Source organism: Lissotriton helveticus, chromosome 8 (assembly GCF_964261635.1).
Source record: "Lissotriton helveticus chromosome 8, aLisHel1.1, whole genome shotgun sequence".
NCBI lineage: Eukaryota > Metazoa > Chordata > Amphibia > Caudata > Salamandridae > Lissotriton > Lissotriton helveticus.
Window position 1 is genome coordinate 1540724439 of NC_136069.1, and position 16030 is coordinate 1540740468.

The 16030-nt window shown below is 42.8% G+C and overlaps 12 non-coding genes across 12 annotated transcripts; all 12 read left to right on the forward strand.

Annotated features, from left to right (window-relative positions):
• The first annotated feature begins 736 nt into the window (after positions 1–736).
• TRNAL-CAG (transfer RNA leucine (anticodon CAG)) lies at positions 737–819 on the forward strand. Its single transcript has one exon. It is a non-coding gene; the product is annotated as a tRNA-Leu (tRNA).
• Positions 820–1008: 189 nt separating this feature from the next.
• Positions 1009–1091, forward strand: TRNAL-AAG (transfer RNA leucine (anticodon AAG)). The gene has a single exon. It is a non-coding gene; the product is annotated as a tRNA-Leu (tRNA).
• A 1735-nt stretch (positions 1092–2826) lies between these two features.
• Positions 2827–2909, forward strand: TRNAL-CAG (transfer RNA leucine (anticodon CAG)). Its single transcript has one exon. It is a non-coding gene; the product is annotated as a tRNA-Leu (tRNA).
• A 189-nt stretch (positions 2910–3098) lies between these two features.
• Positions 3099–3181, forward strand: TRNAL-AAG (transfer RNA leucine (anticodon AAG)). Its single transcript has one exon. It is a non-coding gene; the product is annotated as a tRNA-Leu (tRNA).
• Positions 3182–4922: 1741 nt separating this feature from the next.
• TRNAL-CAG (transfer RNA leucine (anticodon CAG)) lies at positions 4923–5005 on the forward strand. The gene has a single exon. It is a non-coding gene; the product is annotated as a tRNA-Leu (tRNA).
• Positions 5006–5194: 189 nt separating this feature from the next.
• Positions 5195–5277, forward strand: TRNAL-AAG (transfer RNA leucine (anticodon AAG)). Its single transcript has one exon. It is a non-coding gene; the product is annotated as a tRNA-Leu (tRNA).
• A 1741-nt stretch (positions 5278–7018) lies between these two features.
• On the forward strand, positions 7019–7101 carry TRNAL-CAG (transfer RNA leucine (anticodon CAG)). Its single transcript has one exon. It is a non-coding gene; the product is annotated as a tRNA-Leu (tRNA).
• Positions 7102–7292: 191 nt separating this feature from the next.
• On the forward strand, positions 7293–7375 carry TRNAL-AAG (transfer RNA leucine (anticodon AAG)). Its single transcript has one exon. It is a non-coding gene; the product is annotated as a tRNA-Leu (tRNA).
• A 2012-nt stretch (positions 7376–9387) lies between these two features.
• TRNAL-AAG (transfer RNA leucine (anticodon AAG)) lies at positions 9388–9470 on the forward strand. The gene has a single exon. It is a non-coding gene; the product is annotated as a tRNA-Leu (tRNA).
• A 1740-nt stretch (positions 9471–11210) lies between these two features.
• On the forward strand, positions 11211–11293 carry TRNAL-CAG (transfer RNA leucine (anticodon CAG)). The gene has a single exon. It is a non-coding gene; the product is annotated as a tRNA-Leu (tRNA).
• A 2178-nt stretch (positions 11294–13471) lies between these two features.
• On the forward strand, positions 13472–13554 carry TRNAL-AAG (transfer RNA leucine (anticodon AAG)). The gene has a single exon. It is a non-coding gene; the product is annotated as a tRNA-Leu (tRNA).
• Positions 13555–15295: 1741 nt separating this feature from the next.
• Positions 15296–15378, forward strand: TRNAL-CAG (transfer RNA leucine (anticodon CAG)). The gene has a single exon. It is a non-coding gene; the product is annotated as a tRNA-Leu (tRNA).
• Positions 15379–16030: the final 652 nt, after the last annotated feature.

Sequence of the window (16030 nt, forward strand, 5' to 3'; positions counted from 1 at the left end):
CATTTCTTAGGACTCTTCACTGTCAGGATGGCCGAGTGGTCTAAGGCGCTGTGTATAGGCTGCAGTCTCCTCTGGAGGCGTGGGTTCGAATCCCACTTCTGAAATGACTTTTGGAGATATAATCTTCTTCATCAGGATAACATCTGATGGAAGTTGCATCTCTTCGTCTTCACCTGGGACGTTATTCCGTCCTCGTCTAGTCAAGAGAGCTTGGGTTTCTCATATATTTCTGTTTTACAAAGTCTTGCTGATAAAGTGCAATCCTTACCAAATGAGCTTATGACCCATGTAAGAGCTCATCTAGAAGAGTCATTCTCTTGTATTCCCTGGCCAGACAGGCCATACACATTTGGAAGAATGCCAAGCACATGGTAGACAACTGGACTCCAGCACACTAACAGCAATTTCCTCAGGGCAGTGATCAGGGGCTACTTAGATTTGCGAATTCCACCCTATGTTGTGACATTGAGATCCCTTGTTGAATTTGCTTTAGTCAGCCAAGATGTGGCTGTTGACTCAATTTCAAAGCAGCTTTGGGCCGTTCAAGTGGCTGGTGAATAGCACTTTCTCTTTGTACGCTTTAAAGGTCTAAAGAGTTCTTCATAGGTACTGCTCTGTATGGATTGTTCAAAGATCTGTTGGAAATAATTATAATGGGATAAATAAATTGAGGGCATGCCTTTTCGGTACCAAACTTGCATGGCTGTCTGGCTTGTGGAAGGTGCTGCAAAAGCAAGTCAGGATGGCTGAGTGGTCTAAGGCGCTGCGTTCAGGATGCAGTCTCTTCTGGAGGCGTGGGTTCAAATCCCACTTCTGACAAACCTGTGTTTAATCTTCTATTTTCTTGAGGGAGAAAATCAGATCATTTCCCTCACATGGGCTTATATGGTTGTCTTTTTGGAAAAGTGCAGTGAGTTTTTTTCTTGCTATAGCCACTTATGGCCTAAGATGTGTGTTTTTTTTGTTCACACTATCTTTCTCACTATGTAGATGGACAAGCAACATGTGGTCAGGATGGCCGAGTGGTCTAAGGCGCTGCGTTAAGGCCGCAGTCTCTCCTGGAGGCGTGGGTTCGAATCCAACTTCTGACAAAACTTTATGTCCATTTTGTCTCTGCGTTCCTTCAGAATCTCAGCTAAAAATTGGCAGTGCATATAATATCTGAATAAGTACCAAACTTCAGTTTCAACTGCAAATGAATTTGCCCAATTCTGTCTTCAAGCTCGTATAATATTCTTCTAGCACTAGTGGTGTTTTATGTGTTTTTTGGGGGGTGCCTAAAAAATCCCTTTTATTGAAGAAATGGCTTACATTCAGTCTTGTGATATTTTTGGTTTCCAATAAGTAGATTTTTAATTTTATGTAACCTCATTTTCTAATGATCCATTCAAGAGATGTTTCCACTATGAAATGAAGAGCAAGGGGAAAGAGCACAAATGATAGAGCGAGTGAGTGAGATGGGGTGTTGAGGAAGGAGAGAATGAAACAAAGACAGAGTGAGTGAACGGCAGGTAGGCATAGAAGAGGAGACTAGAAGTGAAAGTGACTTGCTTTTCCCTGCTCTTGACCTCCCACCCATCTCAAACCAATCACAAACATACCTTCTATGCAACGTTGGTATGCAGAACTTCACTCCTCAGGCAGTGAGGGTGAGTCCCAAGCCAGGGGCTAGAGAGCAAAAGAATGGATGTGCTCAGACGTTCCTTGCTAGGGACAGTTGATCTGAAACAAGGCCTGCTCTCTTGTTTCAAGCAAGGATCTAGAAATTCTGCATGAATGTGCAAGGCACATTGCCAGCATAAATCTGCATAAACTGCCCCACCTTCTGCCTTCCTACTTCCTGAGCAGTAGTTGTTTGTGTATAGAGAGAAAGGTCGCAGGCAAGGTAATTTTGTGAGTAGGATACAGAACCCTAAATAGCTGGTGAGAGGTATAAGTTATTCTAAAAGCATAAAAACAGTACACCTGTGAAATGAAATGCTTTCATATGTGATCTTCTGTGTTTATTGTCCTGTGCAAAAAGTTGCACCTTGTGTTTGAAGGTTGAAATTATTTCAAGCTTGCATGGACGCAGAAATTTCTGAGTGACTTTTATACATTTCTTAGGACTCTTCACTGTCAGGATGGCCGAGTGGTCTAAGGCGCTGTGTTTAGGCTGCAGTCTCCTCTGGAGGCGTGGGATCGAATCCCACTTCTGAAATGACTTTTGGAGATATAATCTTCTTCATCAGGATAACATCTGATGGAAGTTGCATCTGTTCGTCTTCACCTGGGACGTTATTCCGTCCTCGTCTAGTCAAGAGAGCTTGGGTTTCTCATATATTTCTGTTGTACAAAGTCTTGCTGATAAAGTGCAATCCTTACCAAATGAGCTTAGGACCCATGTAAGAGCTCATCTAGAAGAGTCATGCTCTTGTATTCCCTGGCCAGACAGGCCATGCAAATTTGGAAGAATGCCAAGCACCTGGTAGACAGCTGTACTCCAGCACACTTACAGCAATGTCGGCTGTGATCAGGGGCTGCTTAGATTTGCGTATTCCACCCTATGTTGTGACATTGAGCTCCCTTGTTGAATTTGCTTTAGTCAGCCAAGATGTGGCTGTTGACTCAATTTCAAAGTAGCTTTGGGCCGTTCAAGTGGCTGGTGAATAGCACTTTCTCTTTGTACGCTTTAAAGGTCTAAAGAGTTCTTCATAGGTACTGCTCTGTATGGATTGTTCAAAGATCTGTTGGAAATGCTTATAATGGGATAAATAAATTGAGGGCATGCCTTTCGGTACCCCACTTGCATGGCTGTCTGGCTTGTGGAAGGTGCTGCAAATGCAAGTCAGGATGGCCGAGTGGTCTAAGGCACTGCGTTCAGGTCGCAGTCTCTTCTGGAGGCGTGGGTTCAAATCCCACTTCTGACAAACCTGTGTTTAATCTTCTTTTTTCTTGAGGGAGAAAATCAGATCATTTCCCTCACATGGGCTTATATGGTTGTCTTTTTGGAAAAGTGCAGTGAGTTTTTTTCTTGCTATAGCCACTTATGGCCTAAGATGTGTGTTTTTTTTGTTCACACTATCTTTCTCACTATGTAGATGGACAAGCAACATGTGGTCAGGATGGCCGAGTGGTCTAAGGCGCTGCGTTAAGGCCGCAGTCTCTCCTGGAGGCGTGGGTTCGAATCCCACTTCTGACAAAACTTTATGTCCATTTTGTCTCTGCGTTCCTTCAGATTCTCAGCTAAAAATTGGCAGTGCATATAATATCTGAATAAGTACCAAACTTCAGTGTCAACTGCAAATGAATTTGCCCAATTCTGTCTTCAAGCTCGTATAATATTCTTCTAGCACTAGTGGTGTTTTATGTGTTTTTTGGGGGGTGCCTAAAAAATCCCTTTTATTGAAGAAATGGCTTACATTCAGTCTTGTGATATTTTTGGTTTCCAATAAGTAGATTTTTAATTTTATGTAACCTCATTTTCTAATGATCCATTCAAGAGATGTTTCCACTATGAAATGAAGAGCAAGGGGAAAGAGCACAAATGATAGAGCCAGTGAGTGAGATGGGGTGTTGAGAAAGGAGAGAATGAAACAAAGACAGAGTGAGTGAACGGCAGGTAGGCATAGAAGAGGAGACTAGAAGTGAAGGTGACTTGCTTTTCCCTGCTCTTGACCTCCCACCCATCTCAAACCAATCACAAACATACCTTCTATGCAACGTTGGTATGCAGAACTTCACTCCTCAGCCAGTGAGGGTGAGTCCCAAGCCAGGGGCTAGAGAGCAAAAGAATGGATGTGCTCAGACGTTCCTTGCTAGGGACAGTTGATCTGAAACAAGGCCTGCTCTCTTGTTTCCAGCAAGGATCTAGAAATTCTGCATGAATCTGCAAGGCACATTGACAGCATAAATTTGCATAAACTGCCCCACCTTCTGCCTTCCTACTTCCTGAGCAATAGTTGTTTGTGTATAAAGAGAGAGGTCGCAGGCAAGATAATTTTGTGAGTAGGATACAGAACCCTAACTAGCTGGTGAGAGGTATAAGTTATTCTAAAAGCATAAAAACAGTACACCTGTGAAATGAAATGCTTTCATATGTGATCTTCTGTGTTTATTGTCCTGTGCAAAAAGTTGCACCTTGTGTTTGAAGGTTGAAATTATTTCAAGCTTGCATGGACGCAGAAATTTCTGAGTGACTTTTATACATTTCTTAGGACTCTTCACTGTCAGGATGGCCGAGTGGTCTAAGGCGCTGTGTATAGGCTGCAGTCTCCTCTGGAGGCGTGGGTTCGAATCCCACTTCTGAAATGACTTTTGGAGATATAATCTTCTTCATCAGGATAACATCTGATGGAAGTTGCATCTCTTCGTCTTCACCTGGGACGTTATTCCGTCCTCGTCTAGTCAAGAGAGCTTGGGTTTCTCATATATTTCTGTTTTACAAAGTCTTGCTGATAAAGTGCAATCCTTACCAAATGAGCTTAGGACCCATGTAAGAGCTCATCTAGAAGAGTCATGCTCTTGTATTCCCTGGCCAGACAGGCCATGCAAATTTGGAAGAATGCCAAGCACCTGGTAGACAGCTGTACTCCAGCACACTTACAGCAATGTCCTCAGGGCTGTGATCAGGGGCTGCTTAGATTTGTGTATTCCACCCTATGTTGTGACATTGAGCTCCCTTGTTGAATTTGCTTTAGTCAGCCAAGATGTGGCTGTTGACTCAATTTCAAAGCAGCTTTGGGCCGTTCAAGTGGCTGGTGAATAGCACTTTCTCTTTGTACTCATTAAAGGTCTAAAGAGTTCTTCATAGGTACTGCTCTGTATGGATTGTTCAAAGATCTGTTGGAAATGCTTATAATGGGATAAATAAATTGAGGGCATGCCTTTTCCGTACCCCACTTGCATGGCTGTCTGGCTTGTGGAAGGTGCTGCAATTGCAAGTCAGGATGGCCGAGTGGTCTAAGGCGCTGCGTTCAGGTCGCAGTCTCTTCTGGAGGCGTGGGTTCAAAACCCACTTCTGACAACCCTGTGTTTAATCTTCTTTTTTCTTGAGGGAGAAAATCAGATCATTTCCCTCACATGGGCTTATATGGTTGTCTTTTTGGAAAAGTGCAGTGAGTTTTTTTCTTGCTATAGCCACTTATGGCCTAAGATGTGTGTTTTTTTTGTTCACACTATCTTTCTCACTATGTAGATGGACAAGCAACATGTGGTCAGGATGGCCGAGTGGTCTAAGGCGCTGCGTTAAGGCCGCAGTCTCTCCTGGAGGCGTGGGTTCGAATCCCACTTCTGACAAAACTTTATGTCCATTTTGTCTCTGCGTTCCTTCAGATTCTCAGCTAAAAATTGGCAGTGCATATAATATCTGAATAAGTACCAAACTTCAGTGTCAACTGCAAATGAATTTGCCCAATTCTGTCTTCAAGCTCGTATAATATTCTTCTAGCACTAGTGGTGTTTTATGTGTTTTTTGGGGGGTGCCTAAAAAATCCCTTTTATTGAAGAAATGGCTTACATTCAGTCTTGTGATATTTTTGGTTTCCAATAAGTAGATTTTTAATTTTATGTAACCTCATTTTCTAATGATCCATTCAAGAGATGTTTCCACTATGAAATGAAGAGCAAGGGGAAAGAGCACAAATGATAGAGCCAGTGAGTGAGATGGGGTGTTGAGAAAGGAGAGAATGAAACAAAGACAGAGTGAGTGAACGGCAGGTAGGCATAGAAGAGGAGACTAGAAGTGAAGGTGACTTGCGTTTCCCTGCTCTTGACCTCCCACCCATCTCAAACCAATCACAAACATACCTTCTATGCAACGTTGGTATGCAGAACTTCACTCCTCAGCCAGTGAGGGTGAGTCCCAAGCCAGGGGCTAGAGAGCAAAAGAATGGATGTGCTCAGACGTTCCTTGCTAGGGACAGTTGATCTGAAACAAGGCCTGCTCTCTTGTTTCCAGCAAGGATCTAGAAATTCTGCATGAATCTGCAAGGCACATTGACAGCATAAATTTGCATAAACTGCCCCACCTTCTGCCTTCCTACTTCCTGAGCAATAGTTGTTTGTGTATAAAGAGAGAGGTCGCAGGCAAGATAATTTTGTGAGTAGGATACAGAACCCTAACTAGCTGGTGAGAGGTATAAGTTATTCTAAAAGCATAAAAACAGTACACCTGTGAAATGAAATGCTTTCATATGTGATCTTCTGTGTTTATTGTCCTGTGCAAAAAGTTGCACCTTGTGTTTGAAGGTTGAAATTATTTCAAGCTTGCATGGACGCAGAAATTTCTGAGTGACTTTTATACATTTCTTAGGACTCTTCACTGTCAGGATGGCCGAGTGGTCTAAGGCGCTGTGTATAGGCTGCAGTCTCCTCTGGAGGCGTGGGTTCGAATCCCACTTCTGAAATGACTTTTGGAGATATAATCTTCTTCATCAGGATAACATCTGATGGAAGTTGCATCTCTTCGTCTTCACCTGGGACGTTATTCCGTCCTCGTCTAGTCAAGAGAGCTTGGGTTTCTCATATATTTCTGTTTTACAAAGTCTTGCTGATGAAGTGCAATCCTTACCAAATGAGCTTAGGACCCATGTAAGAGCTCATCTAGAAGAGTCATGCTCTTGTATTCCCTGGCCAGACAGGCCATGCAAATTTGGAAGAATGCCAAGCACCTGGTAGACAGCTGTACTCCAGCACACTTACAGCAATGTCCTCAGGGCTGTGATCAGGGGCTGCTTAGATTTGTGTATTCCACCCTATGTTGTGACATTGAGCTCCCTTGTTGAATTTGCTTTAGTCAGCCAAGATGTGGCTGTTGACTCAATTTCAAAGCAGCTTTGGGCCGTTCAAGTGGCTGGTGAATAGCACTTTCTCTTTGTACTCATTAAAGGTCTAAAGAGTTCTTCATAGGTACTGCTCTGTATGGATTGTTCAAAAATCTGTTGGAAATGCTTATAATGGGATAAATAAATTGAGGGCATGCCTTTTCCGTACCCCACTTGCATGGCTGTCTGGCTTGTGGAAGGTGCTGCAATTGCAAGTCAGGATGGCCGAGTGGTCTAAGGCGCTGCGTTCAGGTCGCAGTCTCTTCTGGAGGCGTGGGTTCAAATCCCACTTCTGACAACCCTGTGTTTAATCTTCTTTTTTCTTGAGGGAGAAAATCAGATCATTTCCCTCACATGGGCTTATATGGTTGTCTTTTTGGAAAAGTGCAGTGAGTTTTTTTTTTTGCTATAGCCACTCATGGCCTAAGATGTGTGTTTTTTTTTGTTCACACTATCTTTCTCACTATGTAGATGGACAAGCAACATGTGGTCAGGATGGCCGAGTGGTCTAAGGCACTGCGTTAAGGCCGCAGTCTCTCCTGGAGGCGTGGGTTCGAATCCCACTTCTGACAAACCTTTAAGTCCATTTTGTCTCTGCGTTCCTTCAGAATCTCAGCTAAAAATTGGCAGTGCATATAATATCTGAATAAGTACCAAACTTCAGTTTCAACTGCAAATGAATTTGCCCAATTCTGTCTTCAAGCTCGTATAATATTCTTCTAGCACTAGTGGTGTTTTATGTGTTTTTTGGGGGGTGCCTAAAAAATCCCTTTTATTGAAGAAATGGCTTACATTCAGTCTTGTGATATTTTTGGTTTCCAATAAGTAGATTTTTAATTATATGTAACCTCATTTTCTAATGATCCATTCAAGAGATGTTTCCACTATGAAATGAAGAGCAAGGGGAAAGAGCACAAATGATAGAGCCAGTGAGTGAGATGGGGTGTTGAGGAAGGAGAGAATGAAACAAAGACAGAGTGAGTGAACGGCAGGTAGGCATAGAAGAGGAGACTAGAAGTGAAGGTGACTTGCTTTCCCTGCTCTTGACCTCCCACCCATCTCAAACCAATCACAAACATACCTTCTATGCAACGTTGGTATGCAGAACTTCACTCCTCAGCCAGTGAGGGTGAGTCCCAAGACAGGGGCTAGAGAGCAAAAGAATGGATGTGCTCAGACGTTCCTTGCTAGGGACAGTTGATCTGAAACAAGGCCTGCTCTCTTGTTTCCAGCAAGGATCTAGAAATTCTGCATGAATCTGCAAGGCACATTGACAGCATAAATTTGGATAAACTGCCCCACCTTCTGCCTTCCTACTTCCTGAGCAGTAGTTGTTTGTGTATAAAGAGAGAAGTCGCAGGCAAGATAATTTTGTGAGTAGGATACAGAACCCTAAATAGCTGGTGAGAGGTATAAGTTATTCTAAAAGCATAAAAACAGTACACCTGTGAAATGAAATGCTTTCATATGTGATCTTCTGTGTTTATTGTCCTGTGCAAAAAGTTGCACCTTGTGTTTGAAGGTTGAAATTATTTCAAGCTTGCATGGACGCAGAAATTTCTGAGTGACTTTTATACATTTCTTAGGACTCTTCACTGTCAGGATGGCCGAGTGGTCTAAGGCGCTGTGTTTAGGCCGCAGTCTCCTCTGGAGGCGAGGGTTCAAATCCCACTTCTGAAATGACTTTTGGAGATATAATCTTCTTCATCAGGATAACATCTGATGGAAGTTGCTTCTGTTCGTCTTCACCTGGGACGTTATTCTGTCCTCGTCTAGTCAAGAGAGCTTGGGTTTCTCATATATTTCTGTTGTACAAAGTCTTGCTGATAAAGTGCAATCCTTACCAAATGAGCTTAGGACCCATGTAAGAGCTCATCTAGAAGAGTCATGCTCTTGTATTCCCTGGCCAGACAGGCCATGCAAATTTGGAAGAATGCCAAGCACCTGGTAGACAGCTGTACTCCAGCACACTTACAGCAATGTCCTCAGGGCTGTGATCAGGGGCTGCTTAGATTTGCGTATTCCACCCTATGTTGTGACATTGAGCTCCCTTGTTGAATTTGCTTTAGTCAGCCAAGATGTGGCTGTTGACTCAATTTCAAAGCAGCTTTGGGCCGTTCAAGTGGCTGGTGAATAGCACTTTCTCTTTGTACGCTTTAAAGGTCTAAAGAGTTCTTCATAGGTACTGCTCTGTATGGATTGTTCAAAGATCTGTTGGAAATGATTATAATGGGATAAATAAATTGAGGGCATGCCTTTTCGGTACCAAACTTGCATGGCTGTCTGGCTTGTGGAAGGTGCTGCAAATGCAAGTCAGGATGGCCAAGTGGTCTAAGACTCTGCGTTCAGGTTGCAGTCTCTTCTGGAGGCGTGGGTTCAAATCCCACTTCTGACAAACCTGTGTTTAATCTTCTTTTTTCTTGAGGGAGAAAATCAGATGATTTCCCTCACATGGGCTTATATGGTTGTCTTTTTGGAAAAGTGCAGTGAGTTTTTTTCTTGCTATAGCCACTTATGGCCTAAGATGTGTGTTTTTTTTGTTCACACTATCTTTCTCACTATGTAGATGGACAAGCAACATGTGGCCAGGATGGCCGAGTGGTCTAAGGCGCTGCGTTAAGGCCGCAGTCTCTCCTGGAGGCGTGGGTTCGAATCCCACTTCTGACAAAACTTTAAGTCCATTTTGTCTCTGCGTTCCTTCAGAATCTCAGCTAAAAATTGGCAGTGCATATAATATCTGAATAAGTACCAAACTTCAGTGTCAACTGCAAATGAATTTGCCCAATTCTGTCTTCAAGCTCGTATAATATTCTTCTAGCACTAGTGGTGTTTTATGTGTTTTTTGGGGGGTGCCTAAAAATCCCTTTTATTGAAGAAATGGCTTACATTCAGTCTTGTGATATTTTTGGTTTCCAATAAGTAGATTTTTAATTTTATGTAACCTCATTTTCTAATGATCCATTCAAGAGATGTTTCCACTATGACATGAAGAGCAAGGGGAAAGAGCACAAATGATAGAGCCAGTGAGTGAGATGGGGTGTTGAGGAAGGAGAGAATGAAACAAAGACAGAGTGAGTGAACGGCAGGTAGGCATAGAAGAGGAGACTAGAAGTGAAAGTGACTTGCTTTTCCCTGCTCTTGACCTCCCACCCATCTCAAACCAATCACAAACATACCTTCTATGCAACGTTGGTATGCAGAACTTCACTCCTCAGCCAGTGAGTGTGAGTCCCAAGCCAGGGGCTAGAGAGCAAAAGAATGGATGTGCTCAGACGTTCCTTGCTAGGGACAGTTGATCTGAAACAAGGCCTGCTCTCTTGTTTCCAGCAAGGATCTAGAAATTCTGCATGAATGTGCAAGGCACATTGACAGCATAAATTTGCATAAACTGCCCCACCTTCTGCCTTCCTACTTCCTGAGCAGTAGTTGTTTGTGTATAGAGAGAAAGGTCGCAGGCAAGGTAATTTTGTGAGTAGGATACAGAACCCTAAATAGCTGGTGAGAGGTATAAGTTATTCTAAAAGCATAAAAACAGTACACCTGTGAAATGAAATGCTTTCATATGTGATCTTCTGTGTTTATTGTCCTGTGCAAAAAGTTGCACCTTGTGTTTGAAGGTTGAAATTATTTCAAGCTTGCATGGACGCAGAAATTTCTGAGTGACTTTTATACATTTCTTAGGACTCATCACTGTCAGGATGGCCGAGTGGTCTAAGGTGCTGTGTTTAGGCCACAGTCTCCTCTGGAGACGTGGGTTCGAATCCCACTTCTGAAATGACTTTTGGAGATATAATCTTCTTCATCAGGATAACATCTGATGGAAGTTGCTTCTGTTCGTCTTCACCTGGGACGTTATTCTGTCCTCGTCTAGTCAAGAGAGCTTGGGTTTCTCATATATTTCTGTTGTACAAAGTCTTGCTGATAAAGTGCAATCCTTACCAAATGAGCTTATGACCCATGTAAGAGCTCATCTAGAAGAGTCATTCTCTTGTATTCCCTGGCCAGACAGGCCATACAAATTTGGAAGAATGCCAAGCACCTGGTAGACAGCTGGACTCCAGCACACTTACAGCAATTTCCTCAGGGCAGTGATCAGGGGCTGCTTAGATTTGCGAATTCCACCCTATGTTGTGACATTGAGATCCCTTGTTGAATTTGCTTTAGTCAGCCAAGATGTGGCTATTGACTCAATTTCAAAGCAGCTTTGGGCCGTTCAAGTGGCTGGTGAATAGCACTTTCTCTTTGTACGCTTTAAAGGTCTAAAGAGTTCTTCATAGGTACTGCTCTGTATGGATTGTTCAAAGATCTGTTGGAAATGCTTATAATGGGATAAATAAATTGAGGGCATGCCTTTTCGGTACCCCACTTGCATGGCTGTCTGGCTTGTGGAAGGTGCTGCAAATGCAAGTCAGGATGGCCGAGTGGTCTAAGGCGCTGCGTTCAGGTCGCAGTCTCTTCTGGAGGCGTGGGTTCAAATCCCACTTCTGACAAACCTGTGTTTAATCTTCTTTTTTCTTGAGGGAGAAAATCAGATCATTTCCCTCACATGGGCTTATATGGTTGTCTTTTTGGAAAAGTGCAGTGAGTTTTTTTCTTGCTATAGCCACTTATGGCCTAAGATGTGTGTTTTTTTTGTTCACACTATCTTTCTCACTATGTAGATGGACAAGCAACATGTGGTCAGGATGGCCGAGTGGTCTAAGGCGCTGCGTTAAGGCCGCAGTCTCTCCTTGAGGCGTGGGTTCGAATCCCACTTCTGAGAAAACTTTAAGTCCATTTTGTCTCTGCGTTCCTTCAGAATCTAAGCTAAAAATTGGCAGTGCATAAAATATCTGAATAAGTACCAAACTTCAGTTTCAACTGCAAATGAATTTGCCCAATTCTGTCTTCAAGCTCTTATAATATTCTTCTAGCACTAGTGGTGTTTTATGTGTTTTTTGGGGGGTGCCTAAAAAATCCCTTTTATTGAAGAAATGGCTTACATTCAGTCTTGTGATATTTTTGGTTTCCAATAAGTAGATTTTTAATTTTATGTAATCTCATTTTCTAATGATCCATTCAAGAGATGTTTCCACTATGAAATGAAGAGCAAGGGGAAAGAGCACAAATGATAGAGCGAGTGCTGCTCTTGACCTCCCACCCATCTCAAACCAATCACAAACATACCTTCTATGCAACGTTGGTATGCAGAACTTCACTCCTCAGCCAGTGAGGGTGAGTCCCAAGCCAGGGGCTAGAGAGCAAAAGAATGGATGTGCTCAGACGTTCCTTGCTAGGGACAGTTGATCTGAAACAAGGCCTGCTCTCTTGTTTCCAGCAAGGATCTAGAAATTCTGCATGAATCTGCAAGGCACATTGACAGCATAAATTTGCATAAACTGCCCCACCTTCTGCCTTCCTACTTCCTGAGCAGTAGTTGTTTGTGTATAAAGAGAGAGGTCGCAGGCAAGATAATTTTGTGAGTAGGATACAGAACCCTAAATAGCTGGTGAGAGGTATAAGTTATTCTAAAAGCATAAAAACAGTACACCTGTGAAATGAAATGCTTTCATATGTGATCTTCTGTGTTTATTGTCCTGTGCAAAAAGTTGCACCTTGTGTTTGAAGGTTGAAATTATTTCAAGCTTGCATGGACGCAGACATTTCTGAGTGACTTTTATACATTTGTTAGGCCTCTACAATGTCAGGATGGCCGAGTGGACTAAGGCGCTGTGTTTAGGGTGCAGTCTCCTCTGGAGGTGTGGGTTCGAATCCCACTTCTGAAATGACTTTTGGAGATATAATCTTCTTCATCAGGATAACATCTGATGGAAGTTGCATCTGTTCGTCTTCACCTGGGACGTTATTCCGTCCTCGTCTAGTCAAGAGAGCTTGGGTTTCTCATATATTTCTGTTGTACAAAGTCTTGCTGATAAAGTGCAATCCTTACCAAATGAGCTTAGGACCCATGTAAGAGCTCATCTAGAAGAGTCATGCTCTTGTATTCCCTGGCCAGACAGGCCATGCAAATTTGGAAGAATGCCAAGCACCTGGTAGACAGCTGTACTCCAGCACACTTACAGCAATGTCCTCAGGGCTGTGATCAGGGGCTGCTTAGATTTGCGTATTCCACCCTATGTTGTGACATTGAGCTCCCTTGTTGAATTTGCTTTAGTCAGCCAAGATGTGGCTGTTGACTCAATTTCAAAGCAGCTTTGGGCCGTTCAAGTGGCTGGTGAATAGCACTTTCTCTTTGTACGCTTTAAAGGTCTAAAGAGTTCTTCATAGGTACTGCTCTGTATGGATTGTTCAAAGATCTGTTGGAAATGCTTATAATGGGATAAATAAATTGAGGGCATGCCTTTTCGGTACCAAACTTGCATGGCTGTCTGGCTTGTGGAAGGTGCTGCAAATGCAAGTCAGGATGGCCAAGTGGTCTAAGACTCTGCGTTCAGGTTGCAGTCTCTTCTGGAGGCGTGGGTTCAAATCCCACTTCTGACAAACCTGTGTTTAATCTTCTTTTTTCTTGAGGGAGAAAATCAGATCATTTCCCTCACATGGGCTTATATGGTTGTCTTTTTGGAAAAGTGCAGTGAGTTTTTTTCTTGCTATAGCCACTCATGGCCTAAGATGTGTGTTTTTTTGTTCAAACTATCTTTCTGACTATGTAGATGGACAAGCAACATGTGGTCAGGATGGCCGAGTGGTCTAAGGCGCTGCGTTAAGGCCGCAGTCTCTCCTGGAGGCGTGGGTTCGAATCCCACTTCTGACAAAACTTTAAGTCCATTTTGTCTCTGCGTTCCTTCAGAATCTCAGCTAAAATTTGGCAGTGCATATAATATCTGAATAAGTACCAAACTTCAGTTTCAACTGCAAATGAATTTGCCCAATTCTGTCTTCAAGCTCTTATAATATTCTTCTAGCACTAGTGGTGTTTTATGTGTTTTTTGGGGGGTGCCTAAAAAATCCCTTTTATTGAAGAAATGGCTTACATTCAGTCTTGTGATATTTTTGGTTTCCAATAAGTAGATTTTTAATTTTATGTAACCTCATTTTCTAATGATCCATTCAAGAGATGTTTCCACTATGAAATGAAGAGCAAGGGGAAAGAGCACAAATGATAGAGCGAGTGAGTGAGATGGGGTGTTGAGGAAGGAGAGAATGAAACAAAGACAGAGTGAGTGAACGGCAGGTAGGCATAGAAGAGGAGACTAGAAGTGAAAGTGACTTGCTTTTCCCTGCTCTTGACCTCCCACCCATCTCAAACCAATCACAAACATACCTTCTATGCAACGTTGGTATGCAGAACTTCACTCCTCAGCCAGTGAGTGTGAGTCCCAAGCCAGGGGCTAGAGAGCAAAAGAATGGATGTGCTCAGACGTTCCTTGCTAGGGACAGTTGATCTGAAACAAGGCCTGCTCTCTTGTTTCCAGCAAGGATCTAGAAATTCTGCATGAATGTGCAAGGCACATTGACAGCATACATTTGCATAAACTGCCCCACCTTCTGCCTTCCTACTTCCTGAGCAGTAGTTGTTTGTGTATAGAGAGAAAGGTCGCAGGCAAGGTAATTTTGTGAGTAGGATACAGAACCCTAAATAGCTGGTGAGAGGTATAAGTTATTCTAAAAGCATAAAAACAGTACACCTGTGAAATGAAATGCTTTCATATGTGATCTTCTGTGTTTATTGTCCTGTGCAAAAAGTTGCACCTTGTGTTTGAAGGTTGCAATTATTTCAAGCTTGCATGGACGCAGAAATTTCTGAGTGACTTTTATACATTTCTTAGGACTCTTCACTGTCAGGATGGCCGAGTGGTCTAAGGTGCTGTGTTTAGGCCACAGTCTCCTCTGGAGACGTGGGTTCGAATCCCACTTCTGAAATGACTTTTGGAGATATAATCTTCTTCATCAGGATAACATCTGATGGAAGGTGCTTCTGTTCGTCTTCACCTGGGACGTTATTCTGTCCTCGTCTAGTCAAGAGAGCTTGGGTTTCTCATATATTTCTGTTGTACAAAGTCTTGCTGATAAAGTGCAATCCTTACCAAATGAGCTTATGACCCATGTAAGAGCTCATCTAGAAGAGTCATTCTCTTGTATTCCCTGGCCAGACAGGCCATACAAATTTGGTAGAATGCCAAGCACCTGGTAGACAGCTGGACTCCAGCACACTTACAGCAATTTCCTCAGGGCAGTGATCAGGGGCTGCTTAGATTTGCGAATTCCACCCTATGTTGTGACATTGAGATCCCTTTTTGAATTTGCTTTAGTCAGCCAAGATGTGGCTATTGACTTAATTTCAAAGCAGCTTTGGGCCGTTCAAGTGGCTGGTGAATAGCACTTTCTCTTTGTACGCTTTAAAGGTCTAAAGAGTTCTTCATAGGTACTGCTCTGTATGGATTGTTCAAAGATCTGTTGGAAATGCTTATAATGGGATAAATAAATTGAGGACATGCCTTTTCGGTACCCCACTTGCATGGCTGTCTGGCTTGTGGAAGGTGCTGCAAATGCAAGTCAGGATGGCCGAGTGGTCTAAGGCGCTGCGTTCAGGTCGCAGTCTCTTCTGGAGGCGTGGGTTCAAATCCCACTTCTGACAAACCTGTGTTTAATCTTCTTTTTTCTTGAGGGAGAAAATCAGATCATTTCCCTCACATGGGCTTATATGGTTGTCTTTTTGGAAAAGTGCAGTGAGTTTTTTTCTTGCTATAGCCACTTATGGCCTAAGATGTGTGTTTTTTTTGTTCACACTATCTTTCTCACTATGTAGATGAACAAGCAACATGTGGTCAGGATGGCCGAGTGGTCTAAGGGGCTGCGTTAAGGCTGCAGTCTCTCCTCGAGGCGTGGGTTCGAATCCCACTTCTGACAAAACTTTAAGTCCATTTTGTCTCTGCGTTCCTTCAGAATCTAAGCTAAAAATTGGCAGTGCATAAAATATCTGAATAAGTACCAAACTTCAGTTTCAACTGCAAATGAATTTGCCCAATTCTGTCTTCAAGCTCTTATAATATTCTTCTAGCACTAGTGGTGTTTTATGTGTTTTTTGGGGGGTGCCTAAAAAATCCCTTTTATTGAAGAAATGGCTTACATTCAGTCTTGTGATATTTTTGGTTTCCAATAAGTAGATTTTTAATTTTATGTAGCCTCATTTTCTAATGATCCATTCAAGAGATGTTTCCACTATGAAATGAAGAGCAAGGGGAAAGAGCACAAATGATAGAGCGAGTGCTGCTCTTGACCTCCCACCC